The following is a 16541-nucleotide window of genomic DNA, read 5'->3' as shown; positions in this document are numbered from 1 at the left end:
CAGCACAAATGCCGATGTGAGCGCATTTCCTTAACGCTATGGCCGTGGACGAGCCCGAGCTCTCTTCTGTCCTTTGGATTCACGCTCTCTGTGTCCCAGCCCTGCGCTGCGCATTGTCTCCAGGCAAACGCCAAACATATTGCACAGAAATCAGCTGTGGATCTGCACCGCGCACGTAATGAGCGGCAGGTTTCCGTAGGCCCCGGGCTGGAGCGAGCGGGAGGATGAACGCAGGGAGTGTTTGCAGCATCGCGCTTATCGCAGCGCTGCTCTTGGATCTGGCGAGCAGATTTTTTCACTCTCCAGCACCAGTGATTTGCGAATATGTTCTGATGTCGGTGACATTAGCTCCCAGTTGTTGTGGCTTTCGTGTTACGCGTTTTTTGTTGCGGAAACAGAATAACGCAGGCGGCTGTGGACCTGCCCCATCCGCACATCGCCTCTACCTGTCATTATAGCTTTACCATGTTTCGAGCCTAATTAGGAGACGAGGGCGAACGTGTGCATTAGTGACGCAGAAGTGTGTGTGTGTCTCTGTGTGTGTATGTCTCTCTCTGTGTGTCTCTTTCTGTGTGTGTCTCTCTCTCTGTGTCTCTCTCTCTGTGTCTCTGTGTCTGTGTGTGTGTCTTTGTGTCTCTAAGTGTGTGTGTGTCTCTCTCTCTGTGTGTGTGTGTGTTTCTCTCTGTGTGTGTGTGTGTGTGTGTCTCTCTGTGTGTGTGTGTGTGTCTCTCTCTGTGTGTGTGTGTGTCTCTCTCTGTGTGTGTGTGTGTCTCTCTCTGTGTGTGTGTGTGTCTCTCTCTGTGTGTGTGTGTGTCTCTCTCTGTGTGTGTGTCTCTCTGTGTGTGTGTCTCTCTGTGTGTGTGTGTCTCTGTGTGTGTGTGTCTCTGTGTGTGTGTGTGTCTCTCTGTATGTGTCTCTCTCTGTGTGTGTCTCTGTGTGTGTATGTGTCTCTCTGTGTGTGTCTCTGTGTGTGTATGTGTCTGTCTCTGTGTGTGTGTCTATGTCTGTGTGTGTCTCTGTGTGTGTGTCTATGTCTGTGTGTGTCTCTGTGTGTGTATGTGTCTCTCTGTGTGTGTCTCTGTGTGTGTATGTGTCTCTCTGTGTGTGTCTCTGTGTGTGTATGTGTCTGTCTCTCTGTGTGTGTCTGTCTGTGTGTCTATGTGTGTGTGTCTATGTCTGTGTGTGTCTTTGTGTCTCTCTGTGTGTGTGTCTCTCTGTGTGTGTGTCTCTCTGTGTGTGTGTCTCTCTGTGTGTGTGTCTCTGTGTGTCTCTTTCTGTGTGTGTCTCTGTGTGTCTCTTTCTGTGTGTGTCTCTGTGTGTCTCTTTCTGTGTGTGTCTCTGTGTGTGTATGTGTCTCTCTCTCTGTGTGTGTGTGTGTCTCTCTCTGTGTGTGTGTGTCTGTGTGTGTCTGTGTGTCTGTGTGTGTCTCTGTGTCTGTGTGTGTCTCTGTGTCTGTGTGTGTGTCTCTGTGTCTGTGTGTCTCTGTGTCTGTGTGTGTCTGTCTCTGTGTGTGTCTGTCTCTGTGTGTGTCTGTCTCTGTGTGTGTCTGTCTCTGTGTGTGTGTCTCTGTGTGTGTCTCTGTGTGTGTCTCTGTGTGTCTCTCTCTGTGTGTCTCTCTCTGTGTGTCTCTCTCTGTGTGTCTCTCTCTGTGTGTCTGTCTCTGTGTCTGTGTGTCTCTGTGTCTGTGTGTGTCTGTCTCTGTGTGTGTCTGTCTCTGTGTGTGTCTGTCTCTGTGTGTGTCTGTCTCTGTGTGTGTCTGTCTCTGTGTGTGTCTGTCTCTGTGTGTCTGTCTCTGTGTGTCTGTCTCTGTGTGTCTGTCTCTGTGTGTGTGTCTGTCTCTGTGTCTGTCTCTGTGTGTGTCTCTGTGTGTGTCTCTGTGTGTGTCTCTGTGTGTGTGTGTGTGTGTGTGTGTCTCTCTCTGTGTGTCTCTCTCTGTGTGTCTCTCTCTGTGTGTCTCTCTCTGTGTGTCTCTCTCTGTGTGTCTGTGTCTGTGTCTGTGTCTGTGTGTGTGTCTGTGTGTGTGTCTGTGTGTGTGTCTCTGTGTGTGTGTCTCTGTGTGTGTCTCTGTGTGTGTCTCTCTGTGTGTGTTTGGTTTATGGAGGAGGAGGAGGAGGAGGAGGAGGAGGAGGAGGAGGAGGAGGAGGAGGAGGAGGAGGAGGAGGAGGAGGAGGAGGACTACTTTGTATCCAGCGTGTGGGCATAAAGCATTGTATCAGCCAGGATTGAGAAAGGTGCAATGAGAGAATCGCTAACACTTTTGCTACTGATTTCTTGCACAGGTGACGTCCAAATTACCCCCCCCCCTCATTTCATTCATCGATATTGCCGGGTTCAGAGTGCGATAAAGCCTTCTCTGCCTGGGGTTTGCATTATACTCAGGCCGTGTTTTCTGTTCAAGATGAAACGCCAACGCAGAAATGGATTATTCACAGCAACAGTGAGTGCGTTTTATGGCTGCTGCTTTCGTGCCCGTTTTTAAATGGTACCAGGTCGGCCTCGCGCTCTCCTCCTGGATCCCGATGCACCGTCTTTTTTCTGGTGTTTTGGGTGTATGGATTTACAAAGATGAATTTAGTACACTCACACGACGAGTTAATGAACACACACGTATGAAAGAATTTGACGTTTTTTCTTTAAAGCCGTGTTCTGGCCCTAGACGAGATCATTTTTGTACGTTTTAGTTGTAAGGAAACTCCACACTGATAGAACCTTCTTGCTGTGAGGTGGGAGTGCCAAGTAACTATCATGTTGTACCCTATAATAACATAACATACCGGTAATTACAAAACACTTGAAGTTAGTTTATCTAATTTGGTATTGTGTGCTTACAAACTGTGTACCTTCTTATCCTTTTTGTAGTGTTTATTTTGTCCACAAATTTTAAACAGTTGAAGTTCGAAAGGCGTGCTTTTCTGCCCAATACTGCCGTTCAAGACCCACATTTTTACGTCTTAAACCAGAAACAAACAGGTGGACTCTTTGTTTTTCGGTCGACTGACTGTCCTTGGGTCAGACTCTGAACATTTTCATAGACTTTTGTGACGACAACGTGGCAATAATGAAACGTGGGGATTTAAGGATTATTCGGTTAATCAATGATCGTGTTTATTCATGTCACAATCTAATCATAAGAACTAAAAAATATATATATATAATTGTGACTATTTTAGAGGCAAAATTAAGTAACTTCCAATCAATCTTTACCCCCAAAAAGTACACTTAAATGCTCGTAATGTGGCTGTTTACATGACAAGAACTTTACTTTTGCATTCCGAAGGTTTTTCACAGACTATTGGAACAGTAATGCATTAAAATGAAAGAAAACATCATTCATAATCCTCTTCAACGTGATGTTTCAGCTCACAATGATGGCTGTGACACTCAAATTCGATATTGTGACATCTGTAATGAAAATAATTGCATTTATTTCTGCTGTACTGCAGAAGCGCGCACTGTAACTACAGTGGGTGGTTGCAACTCACTAATTGATTGTATCGATGATGGGTGTTGGCTGCTGTGGTTGGGTGCCTTCCCACTGACAGGTCAAAAGGAAATAATAACTTCTGTAAACAGCTCTGCAAACGACTGTGCAAAGAAAGGTGTCAATGTCCCCGGATACACCATGTAAATCTTTTCCTGTATCTTTTAAAATGCAAAATTCATAAACTAGCGCTTTAGTTTTCTCTCGACCCGCTCTGATCTTCACGCAACTAAAAATAAGTGTATATTTATTTCAGGTTGAGCTGCCAAAAAAATCACGTCCCTATTTTCTTGGTGCCTAGAGATTGTAAAATTGATTGTATCGCAAACGAATCAAACAGAAAAGCTGCAAGAAAAGCACAAAATGACAATGTAAAACGAGCAGATCGTCTCGGGGTCGGCGCACGGTTTTCATTTTGAGCGCTGCGTCGGTCCGTGGTTTCACCGTGCAACAAAGACGTCGTAAAACTCCAGAAGTCTGACGGCAAAGGCGCCATCATTTGAGAAACGTTGCACAACCGCGTTCACATTTAATCTCAGAAGAACCAAAAAGTAACAATCGGGACTATTTTAAAAGCAAAATTAAGTCGTTCCAGTGAAATCTGTTTGTACTCAAAAAAAGTCAAACTAAATATGTGTATATGTATGTATTACATTATGTCACATTACTATTTCTTTAGTCTAGCAGACGTAAACATAAAAAGAAAAAGGAAATGTAATATAAGAAAATCACAACACTAAGATGTAATAATGCGACATCCCCAATATTGAGTTTGTATAATTGTTGAAAATCAGGCCTTTTTGTCAAATTCACTCCGTTTAACTTGGTTGGACCTGGATTCTGACTTTTTGTGATTTTATTTTGATGTTGTGCTTGCGGTGACTCAGTAGTTTGTTTGTGTGTTTACTTTTATCATTCCAAGGCTTATCACATCCAGCAAAGTAAACTCCCCTAAAGCTCTTTGTTCTGCACAAACGTTTCTGAGGCACCTTTTTACTCTCACGCTCTCCCTTTCTCCTCCTGCAGCGCTCCTCCTTGTGCACAATCACCGCTTCTGAGGTCGCAGCAGTGACGTTAGCCGGCGTAGCTTTATTAGCTTGTGGTCGTCGCCGGGCTCGCACTTGTTGTCATCACTCTGGGGTGTTTCCTGCAGCTGAGCCTCCTAAAACCCGCCGCTTTGTGACCGGGCCTTGATGTGGCGCCCTCTTTACAGTTCTTAAAGCCACGAAGTGGCAGGAGATGCAGGGCGCTGATGCGTGCGCACTTGGGCTACCGCAAATCCTCCGCTCGCCGGCTTCGGGGTGTTCATCGGGCAGTTTCACGGGCCAAGCTTACGAAGCACAAAGAGGCGCATTTAAACCACGTGGTCAACAGCGCGCAGACGTTACTGCACACGATGAACGAAAGGTGAAAAGGCAGTTTGAGGGCACACCTGTCATCTTTTTACAGTGTAGGCTCGTATTGCGTCCATTAGTAAACTGTGGTTATTGGTTTTCGTCAGAATTGTCAGTAAGCCGAATGTTTAGGATGTTTAAGATGCTAAATACTGCACCGGGGTTCTTTCAAAGTATTCTGAGACTATTGGGTACTATGTGACCGTAGCAAATGTTGTTGTCACGATTACTGTATTGTGAGAAAACACGTCACGATGACTGAGACGGAGACCGAGACCAAACAACAGATAATTCTTTCATTTTCTTTCATTCTTTGTCCAACATTCATCAAGTTTATGACCAGTTTTATTAAATAACATTTTATGAATAACAATTTGAAGTAAACGTGACAAAAACAGTCATAACTTTACATTTAGATTATTTTTTCTTTTTTTTTTATATAGATTGAATTCAAAATGGTCACGATTATTTTTTGTTTAGTTTTTGGATCATCTTATTGATTAACTGAATCATTGTTAGCTTATTGTTTTTGCAAATGCCTCTTATGGATGTTTGACACATCTTGCCAGTAATGTAGAGTATTTGACGTTTGATCTTGAGCTCTACAACAGTAATATTAAAGAAACGACTCGAAAATTTGACAGTCCACTCCTTACTCCTTACTGTAAAAACGTGTGTGTGTTAGTCTAAGTAGTGTAGTTAGTCTAAGTAGTGTAGTAAGTGTAGAGTGATTTAAGCCAGGCCTTTACCAAAACTGCGTCAGAAATGAAGAAGCTACTTGTCCCTGTCTTTGTCCAGTTGACAGAGTTCTATCTTCATTTGCAGTGGATAGACCCATTATTCAGAAGAAACATACATTATTTAGTGTCGAAAATGTAGTTTTTATTGTCATTGTGGTGTTGAAATCCGTTTTGAGCCTCATCTTTATTGTAGTAAAGCAAGTTTCAAATGTTATTGTCGTACAACTCTTGTGTCGCTGTAATTACTGTCATTCAATAAATGAGAGATGAGCAATGATGTTTCTTGAGCTCAGTAGATATTGTATGTAGGCTTGTTTTTTTTCTCCACTGTTTCTTTCTGTGTAGGGTTGGCTACTGATGCTAAGCAGGGCTGACATGAATGATTATATTAGTTGTTGACTAGTCTCCGATTATATTTTCTACTAGTCAAACAATGATTTCTATTGTACATTGAGACATATTCTTAACCAAATAAAGGTTGAAAAATGGTGACTGAATGTTTCTAAATGGAGAATTAAAAAAAATATATATACAAATAAAGTGTATTATTGATAGAAATGGTTTATTCTGTTCTTTCAAAATGGAAGGAGCTGATCAAACCATACAAATTAAACCTAGATGTTAAAATTGGTTGAGTTACGGTCAAAATTTCACGCCCAACAGCACAGACTCGAGATTTAAAGTCTGGACAAGAAAAGGTATAAAGGTATTTTACCAGATTGTAAAGGAGAACCATCTGAAGAGCTTTGATGAGTTGAAAGAATCCTTTGGCAGGACTTTTTACTCACACACAAAATCTTGATTCTTTTGCAGTATCTTGATAACAATATTCAGAAATGTGTTAAAACATGTCTTCAGTCAAATAAAATGTAATGTAAATGTGCAATGACTCAAATGAACCACTAAATTGCAAACTGTTCAATCTGCTCTTTTTATGCAGTACATCTTCAAAACAACATTCACAACATTTATCCATATTCTGATGAGCTGCACACCTCTATTCAATTGTGCTCTTTATTTATCGCAGCTCATGTGTTATAGTTCATTTGAAGGCTTTTCTGGAATTATCACGTGGCAAAAATGGTCTTCAATATTCTTGTCTATTGCAATATTGTCGATCGCGATATATTTTTACAATAGAACATCAACAGGCCTCGTTTATCTGCTGCTTCTACAGGGACTCTGGAGTCTAGTGTTGATTCGGGCCTAGATCTGCTTAAATCTGAGCCCTGGCATAAAGTCTTCATTGTTGTCCTGGTTTGGTAGGTTTTAAATTTGTGTTTGAATGTTATTTGGAGTCATAATGCATTTGTTGGTGTAAAAATGTGGAAACTCTTTGTTATAATATAGAAATTGGAGCTGCACAATATATTTGAATTAACATTGGGTTGTAGTTGTGTCCATGGTTGTTTTGTGGTATGTCTTTCTAGGCGTTAAACAGACTATTATTTTAAGCGGTAAACTTTGAAGCGTTCTGGTCATTTTCCTCTGCATGTTCTCCATCAATCAGCCGAGATGTTTCACTATCACACATTATCTTCAAGGGCTCCGTGGGCAGTGTGTTCCCCCGTCAAGGGCAGAGATAACTGCCTCAATATCATCCTGTTTTTTCAACATGGCCGTGAAATTGGAGAGCAAGCTCTTTATCGGGCAGAAATTATAACGTACATTATTGACCACTAAGTTTGTACATTTAATATCTTATGTGCATCGGCTTAAAGTTTGTCGTGTTCTTTGATCGACCTCAATGTCGCCATTTAAGATATGAAAGACCACCGTGTCATGGATTTAAGGAGTTGTGCAGTGTATCAGAATATCACTGTCAAATAGAAATTGTAATTTGAATTGTCGCAATTAGCAGATCGCAAAGACTGCAAACGGCAAAATATTCAATGTAGTTTAGACTTCGATAAACATTCTCTTCTCAAATATTGGTGCATCTGTGACATGTTTAACATGTACTCAAAATTGTTCATCCCTACAATGGGATTACATTTTAATCTGGATTAGAGATGGACGATACGACAATAAATTTACATCACAATTTTGTTGGAACCAGACCACGCTTTAGATTCTACCAAGATTCATAAACTGTTATCTTTAGTTTGCCCTGAAGCGGTAACTTACGTCATCTGCTTCTTCTGAAAGTTCACTCTTCATTGCAATTGGTTGAATCCAACTGTCACTCATACAGAGGCTGACCAAAACAAGGCGTGAGTGAAGAAAAGTGTATTTTTTTGAGAATAGAATGGCATACCATATGAATTGCAAGAGATGTTTATTTGACCAAAATGGATTATTGTCACAAATATGAGATCACAATATTATTGCCCAGCCTTACTCTGGATAGAAATGGGCCAGTTTGTGGGGTCGACTTTGGTTGTTTCTCCTAAAATTGTATAACTTGACATGTCTCTAAACTCGGTTACTGTATGTGTGCTAGTTTGCTGTTTTTAGCTGTTCTTAAACGTTTCTTATTAGACTAAATGTTTTTATGATTTGTGTACTCTCAAGTCTTTCACTTTGCCCCAGGTCAGCCTTGTAAAAGAGGTATTGATCTTACCTGGTGAAATAAAGGTAAATAAATAAATAAGAACGTTTTTATCATTAAAATATTAGTGTCGATAACAATATTTTCTCGACACTTGGGTCACTTCAAATCGAGCTCAATTTATTTTATTCAGGTTGTCAGACCAAACCAAAAAGTATTAGCCATTGCTGAAGTTTTAAGGCCCACATCCTCAGTCTCTCTACTACACAATAGGACCGTAGACAATAGACAACGCAATGACTGCCAATAACGGGCGGAATATGCCTTTATATGCCTTTGCCTCGCAGCCTGTTGTTGTCATGCGAGAAACATTGATCAACGTTTGAAAAAGCCCCCCTGACCGGTTAAACAAAGGAAAAGCCTGAGTAGTAGTGTTTATACGGCGGGCAGGGACAGAGCATGTGAGTGGAGCGGATGACAGAGTGCTGGACCTCTCTCTCTCAGCTGATATGTGTATTTAACCGTCGAGTATACACATGGATTACCTTGTGCAAACACTGGCCATTTGCTTTGAATAGCCAACACAGATACTCGCAGCTAATGTTTTCCTTATCAGGGGCTTCTCCGGCCAATCTCGCACTGCGGGCCGGAGAGGCGAGTCCACTGCGCGTACTTATCGTGGACATGTACCGCTATTGTGCCGGAGTGCGTGTGCGTACTTTTATTCCAATGGGCCTCAACTATGCGTGACCCTTTCTCATTTCCTACCATTTAAGTCGTGTTTTTGGGAGCGCACGGCGGCGGTTGTCCGAATGTGCAGAGGCGCTGCTGCTGCTGCTGCTGCTGCTGCTGCTGAAGGGTGGGGGTCGTGTCCAGAGAGGCATGGACTGGTACCAAATATTTAAGCTGCGATTCGCTCGGCCAAAAATATCCCTGTAAACCGCGTTATCACCGCGTGTTTGCGCAGAAATATTCAGGAAAAAAAAAAACGTTTTTTGGGGGGATTCTTGTAAGAAAACGCCAACTGCAATGACGTGATTTGTAGAGCGTTATCCATGCAAAAGTAGATTGTTTTGGACCGTTGATTGAACAAAACTTGGCAGAAGTCAAAGGTTCAATTTGTGTACATAGTAAGCCTATTTTTATTCTTATTTTTTTTCTCTTAGCTTACTGTTGTTTTCAACCCATAGCAGATTTAAATTGTTTTATTAGGTTGTTATATCATTGTTCATTGTTTTATGTTGCACCGAATCATCAAAGCATGATATTTTCCCCTTTTAAATGATTTTATCTGGCAATCCATGGAAGCAAAAGAATAGTCATAAAGTCTCATAAATTAGAGTCACGCGGACATTTTACACAGTCATATGTCGTTAGTTTAGAAAATGAGTTGATTTGTCAGGATTAAGTTAATCATCAATTTTCATTGTTCAGGTCAAAACATCATTGTGAGAAATAGAAAATAAGCGTGACAATTTTGGGAGTAAATATGTTGTTGATTCAAATAGCCAAAAGAGCACTATAAATGTTGGCCAATATTATATCACAATAACCTTATCAATCAGAAATCTCCATGGTCACACACTAGAGTAATGAAAACGTATTAGACAGTGAGAATGAAATGGAATTAATCATTTCAAGATCAAGACTTTAAAGTAAACAATTTAGAACACTATTAATAAATCTCAAATTAAATACAAATACATTATATCAAACGTGTAGTGTAGTTCTTAAGTACTTTAAAAAGTGTTATTCGTGCACTTTTTTTTTAGTTAATTGTACAGTCCATTTGTGAGATACTGGACAGCCACATTCACACTTTGAATGCATTATTGATGAATTGCAGAAAAATCATTTGATTATCCCCAAAATATCAAGATGTTTTCGTCAATACCCCTCACCCCGACCAATAACTTTGTAGTTTCACTCAATTTCCGTATTTTTCCTAATCCAATGTGCTTTTTCTCTTTAAAGACATTCCCCGGCTGCCGTGAGTTACTGCAGACCTTAATGCTCAGACTTTGGTGCTGGGTCTGGTCTGTGTCCTCTGTTCCTTCGGGTGCCAGTGTGGGACATGTGTTGATCAGATGGAGAGTGGCCGCTCACACATGGCAGAGCAAAACTGAAGCTGTTGTGACTGAAGACATCAGCTGCTCCTCTGTGTGTAGAAACATGTGAACAAGCTGGCAACTGGGACGCATGTGGACGTCGCCATGGCAAATATTAGTGTTGTCTTCATTGTAGGAAAAAACGACACAATTTTGACCAGCTTTATGAACTTTCTGAATGATAAAATAAAGGTGACATAAAAAGCACTTTACATAAGGCATAACATTTTACCTTCTAAAAAGCTGTTCTTTCTTTATTTGTGACCTGAATAATCGGTTATCAATTAACGGAATAAACTTAACTTCCAACAGTTGTCAGTTTTTTTCATGCTTATGGTAATCTTTTTACTCTGAGACATGGCTACATTGTTTTTCATCAACTGTACCTGCTAAGTTGAACTTGGCTAAACTGTATCGATAAAACATGGTGATAATACTGACTGAATAATAGTATATGATGTTAAAAACCCAGTCCCGTGTATTATTCCTCTCCTAGGATTCAGGATCTTGTGTTTAGTATTTTTTAAAGTCTGACTTTAAAAAACAAAGGTTCCTCATCTTAATTAAAACAACTTCCAAAATAATAATATAATAATAATAATAAATATAGCCGCAAGCGGCAATGATCGGCCCTCGCCACGCCACCGCCGCCACACCGCAAGAGGAGGGGGCGCTAACGCGCCCCAATTGTCCTTTTATTACGCCTACTGCTGAATCTGTGACGCTGTCACATCTTCTCCCCTTTGTTTTACCATCAAAAAGCTATTTTATTTTGAATTCTTGGCAAAATGTGCGGCTTTGCCGCACAGACACCGTGACTCTTTGACTGAAAATGTGGATAACTTTTGATGGTCCTGAAGATGAGTCTCACCAAATTTCAGGTTAATAGGGCTAACGCCCTGGGAGGAGTTTGTGAAAGTCTAAAGTGTAAACATGTTCTGGCGATTTCCCCATTGGAATAACATGAAAGGTTTCGGTCATCGTTACGGCAACGCCATAACAATTATGACATGGGTCTTATTGACTTTTTTGATGGGGATGCCAAAATTGACTTGTGTGTCAAATTTCATATAATTTCGGAAAACTAAACATTTAACCTCCATATAAAATCTGTAGGGGGCGCTGTGGCGCCAAATGAATTTATTTCACTTCAAGTAGGTTTAGGGCAAAGAGTTTAACAACTGATTCTAATTTGACGCAATTCGGACTTTATCTGCGCAACCGGCAGAAATTTTAAATATGGGAGATTTCTGAAATTCTAGCTACAGTTTGCGGCTTCGCCGCACAGAGACCGTGAGAGGTATCAATGTAATTTGGATAACTTTTGATGTCCCACTCCTCAGTAGCATTTTCACCAAATTTCAGCTTTTTAGGGCCAACGCCCTGGGAGGAGTTCGTAAAAGTACGACGTTTGGAAAAACTCCGAAGTCATGTTTAGCCATTTTTGAAGCAATATGGCCGACATTTGGTTGGGCGGACTGCGTTGCCGTAATAATATTTTTTACTTCTCTTGTCACCATCTACCTCGGCGCCAAATTTCATGATTCTACGATCATCTCTCAATGCATTTTTGGTACATTTGGGGGCGCTGACGCGCCAATTTTTTTTATTTTAGAAAAGGGAAATAGCCAGAATGTAGAGAGGCACGATTTTTAGAGGTGTGAACATTTTTGTGACTTTTCGTCAATGTTCACTGGGTGAAAAATAGGGGGGTTGGTCCGAAGAAGAAGAAGAGTTTCCCATTTTTCAAATATCATAAACTATACATTTTCGGAAAGCGCTCGCGCTTTCCTACCTCATGGTGTGGGTCCCTGGTCACTGACGGGTACTTTCGTTAATTTTGAGTGGGCTCCGCCCACTTTGTGTTTTTGGCCCTCTAAACAGTAATAATGTTCAATTTTTGCATTACATGCTTATATGCACGGAACATGCAAGAGATGGGGAACGTATTCGTGAGCTACTTAGCGCAAATGAGTGCTTTATATGGGGATCATCTCAATGTAAAGTGCTCGTTTAGTGCGCACTTTTGCACGGGCTTCGCCCGTTTACAACGGTAATGTTCCATTTTCCTACTACTAATTAGTATGCACGGGGCGTGCATGAGTGGAGGAGTGCGTTAGTGAGTGTTTGGAAGTGGGCGAGCGCTTCGCGCTCGATTTCGTGCGCACTACGTGCGCATTTTCGCAGCCGTGCTTCGCACGGCCTTACGAGATTAATAGGCCTCTCGCCAGCTTGTGGCGCTCGGGCCTAATAATATAGTTACTACAATTGAACATAACTCAGAATCTGTACACAGAGTCCTAAGCTTACAGCCCCAGTATGAAAGAACAGCATCTCTGACTTTGATTTTATGTGCGTCGTGCTAAATCAGTTCTGCAGATGTTTGCCCTCACAAACCTCTGGAGTCTGACGTTTGCTCAGGAATTTGTTCTTAAAAATTTCTTTTTTTTTTCTACTTTACATTGTGGAAAAATCCCATTTGTCGTGCTTATACAACGTAGGATTGTGAAAGTTGGAGGTATTGCCCGGTGAGGGTGGTCTTGCCCTGATCCGGGCCTGGTTCACCAGTGACCTGTGGCTCCAGCTCCCACTTGAGATAAAAGCAGGAGGAAGGAAAAGGAGCATATTTGAAATTGTACTGCACACTGTTAGTTAGCCTTGCGATACTCATCAAAACTGCAGCTGCACCAGTATAAAGGTTTGTTTTAGGTAAGATCTCTCGTGCCTCAAGATCTTTTGAGATAAAATTGCTGCAAAATTGTGTGCACATGTTTAGAATTATCTTTTATTATAAATAGATTTTCCCCCAATGCATTTACATTCGGCTTGGACACAAAAGGATTACATGCTAGAGATGTACGCCTCTTGAGAAGCCGTAGTTCAATGGAAGCAAAATAAATACAATCAAATAAGAAAATGAGAACTGCAGGATTTAGCGAATCGAAATCTCAATTTGAATGGTAGAAATTCTGCAGTTTAGACCACTACAAACATTTTATTGTATTATTATATTAAGGAGTTCATATTTCTGTTTTTGTTCTCAAATGTCAATGCCCTTGGACGCGTTTTAAAATGTTAACTTTGAACTCATTGAATTAAAACACAAATTAATAATGTAATTGCAATTTGCAACACAATTGGATATTATTCCAAAATCGTTCAGCCGTATTAAAAATGATGATGCCCAGAATGTGAGCTGAACCACTGAACCGTGGACCCAACAGAGCTCGGGATTGTGACGTCACTCATTATAGAATTTTCAGCCTCATGTTAAACCAATAAAGGTTTAAATATGTTAAATACTAGACTTGGCATTACTTAAAGTGTTCTGACATTACAGTGTGATAAATGTATCTACTAGTAGTGACCCAGAAGCTTTTCTGCTTGTTCCACTGCTCTTTTGTTTACTTTAACATTGTTTTGTCTAATGTATCTCTGTATGTTTTGCAAATTTGCCATGGTAATGGTCATATTTTAACGTTCCATCCTGAGCTCCTTCTCATGTCTCGTTTCATCTTTTGGCTCGCCCCACTACAACTAAATCTTCATAAATGTATTTGTAACAGCCTTCTATGCAAACAGATTGAACAAGTCCAGCTAAAGGCTGAGAGTGATGCCTAAAGGCTAAAGTGGGTCAATGACACATCCACTGACGTTTGAGTAGCTTTGAATGTCATAAACAAAATTAGTCATTTCAATAATCTGGTTTAACTCCATTAGATTTGATCTGTCTGACAATACTCTGGTAATAGTCTGGTTTATCTTGGTTAATATACTAAGATGTTAAACCTTCCTCTTGCCCTGGAGCACTGAGTATTGTCAGACAGATCAAATCTAATGGAGTTAAACCAGATTATTGAAATGACTGATTTTGTTTATGACATTCAAAGTAAAAGTAAAATTTGAGCTTTTCCTATATCTGTGACAATGATTCAATATAGGTCATACATTTTGAAAACTCATAAAATTTGTCATTTGGCAAACTCAAGTGGCATCCATATTGTCCATTCACATTCATCTGACCCAGAATGCTTTGCATCTTAAAACGCATTCCCAATCTGTATTAATGGCTCCTCAGCATGCACTGTTATTTTTATGGTTAGTTCTTTTAGACTTCTTCCTTTTGTCCAAAGAGGTGATGGGTCTGAATAACATGGTAAAATATCTAATTGCAATTTTGCTGAGAAAGATTGTGATTGGTTCAATTCTGTTGAAAGTGCACATTTTAAACATGTCCGGGAGCATCAACATTTGAGAGAAGGCATAAACAAGAACTGCTAAACGAATGCAAGAATCATAGGCATTTCAGAACATGTTTCTACAGGTATAACCTACAGGATTAGCAGGTTTTGAACACGAGACAGAAGGTTATTGTTTGAAGTCTTTGTGATGTGCTAATTTCTTACCATTCAAAGAGCATTTTTGCAGCCCTTGATGTTATACATCTAAAAATCCATGTCAAACTGGTAAACTGTTGGTTTTATGTCATCCCTTAGAGCAGGGGTGGGCAAACTACGGCCCGCAGGGCCTTTCAATCCGGCCCGCCAAGCTTGTTCAAGTAATATAAAAAAAAAAATATATATATTTTTTTCCTTTTTTGCCCTCAGGCATCTGTCTGCACGTGTATCCTTTATACCTATGACGTGAAATAAATTAAATAATAGATTCAATAGCCTATATTTGACAGAAAAGTGATATTTTATTTGATTTTTGATTTTTTTTTTTTCACACCAATAATGGCTACTTGCCTGGATTCGAATATGGCCCTCGGAGGAAAATAATTGCCCACCCCTGCCTTAGAGCCACTTTCCAATGCACTTGAAGGCCTTCGCCGCTTCCTTGGTCAGGCTCCGCCCTCTCACAAAATAGAAGTGGCCAGCAGCCAGACATGGTGCTATTGATATAATTTAACAGGTCTTGTTGTCAGCGTAAATTTTTGTCCAGCCCAAAAGCTTTGCAGCGTTTTCTCATGACCTCACACCATCCCTGAAGAGTGCGATCTGCCGTAGACACGTCCTGGCGCATGCGCTTTCGCCCCGTCTCGTAATCTTTGGGCGATGATCTCAGCGCTGGCCTCTGAATGAGCGAAACTGCTGTAACACCGGTGTTTATGGAGGCCCCGTTCTCTCTGAGGGGAGAACCAAAGTTAAATAAATAGTCGCTCCATCCTGTCTGCATTAAGGGCCTGCACACATGGCTTTGACGTCAGAGTGACATTAAACAGGGTGGGGCGGCCCGGCACCACTGACAGGAGTGTACACACTTCCCTTTAAAACCCCTGTGTCCCCTACTATTTATTTTACACATACTGTCACACCGCCGTCCAAACTGGGGACATTCTCGTTGCCGTTTCATTGAAAGCACACTTTCATTAGTACAAAATTATTTTTTTTGCAATAATGGGTCATACTAATGATTCCTTTTATAGTGGTTAACTCAAATTAAATAATTGGTACACTTCAAAGAATTTTGTCCATGTTTCTGCACTAAATGCAAATATACCTACTCTTATGGTAATAATTTACTTACCTTAGCCTTTAGCTGGAGCTTTGTTTACATGCTTCGGCATCAGACCTGAAAAAGCTAGGTTGGCAGTATTTTTACTGACAAAATTGGTTTTGGATGAAAAACACTAATTGTACACGTTTCCTAATGAATTTTAAAGCAAATCTTGCTTTGGATTGCAAAACTTCTTCTCTCGGCACATGGCCTGTTTCGGAGTCTGTGTAAAGTCCGGATATCAATTATTTGATTACTAAATTTGTTGCGATTAATACATTTATCTTGTTTCAGCCCAACACGCAAATGAGGGGCAGGAGTCTGTTTCCTTCATGGTTCATTTGGTATTTGAATACATCGTTGTGATCTGAAATCCATAAATATTAGTATCAGTATTTCTAATATCCTTAGTTGACCTGATGTATTGTTTAAGATGTTGATCAGATATGATTTCAGGACATTTGAGCGTGAGTTTTGTTGAGCCCTCTTTTGTAACTGGACTGTGTGTTGGCAGTGCTCAGTGCTTGTATTGTCCTTTGATGAGCGCTGTGTTTGGAGCCTGTCTCTCTGTGCTCTGCAGCCCCTGAACGGGTCTGTCAACATTCCTGTCAACATCTACAGCATGATGCGACTGCACGACTGCAGGAACGGACAAAACCAACTAGTATCTGTTTATTGGACGAGGATTTAGCATTATTACACTGGATTAAAAACTAAATAATAATTTAGCTCTTATTGCGACCTGAATCTCAAAATTTCTTGACTTGGATATGCTTATTGTTGTGTGTTTTCTGAGTTTATTGACAATTATCTTTTTACATGAGGATA

The sequence above is a fragment of the Eucyclogobius newberryi genome, unplaced genomic scaffold (genome assembly GCF_026437365.1).
Source record: "Eucyclogobius newberryi isolate DKJ021-1_F unplaced genomic scaffold, fEucNew1.0.hap1 SCAF_4, whole genome shotgun sequence".
Taxonomy (NCBI): Eukaryota; Metazoa; Chordata; class Actinopteri; order Gobiiformes; family Gobiidae; genus Eucyclogobius; species Eucyclogobius newberryi.
The sequence above is the reverse complement of the archived record's forward strand: the minus strand, read 5'-3'. Positions refer to the sequence as shown.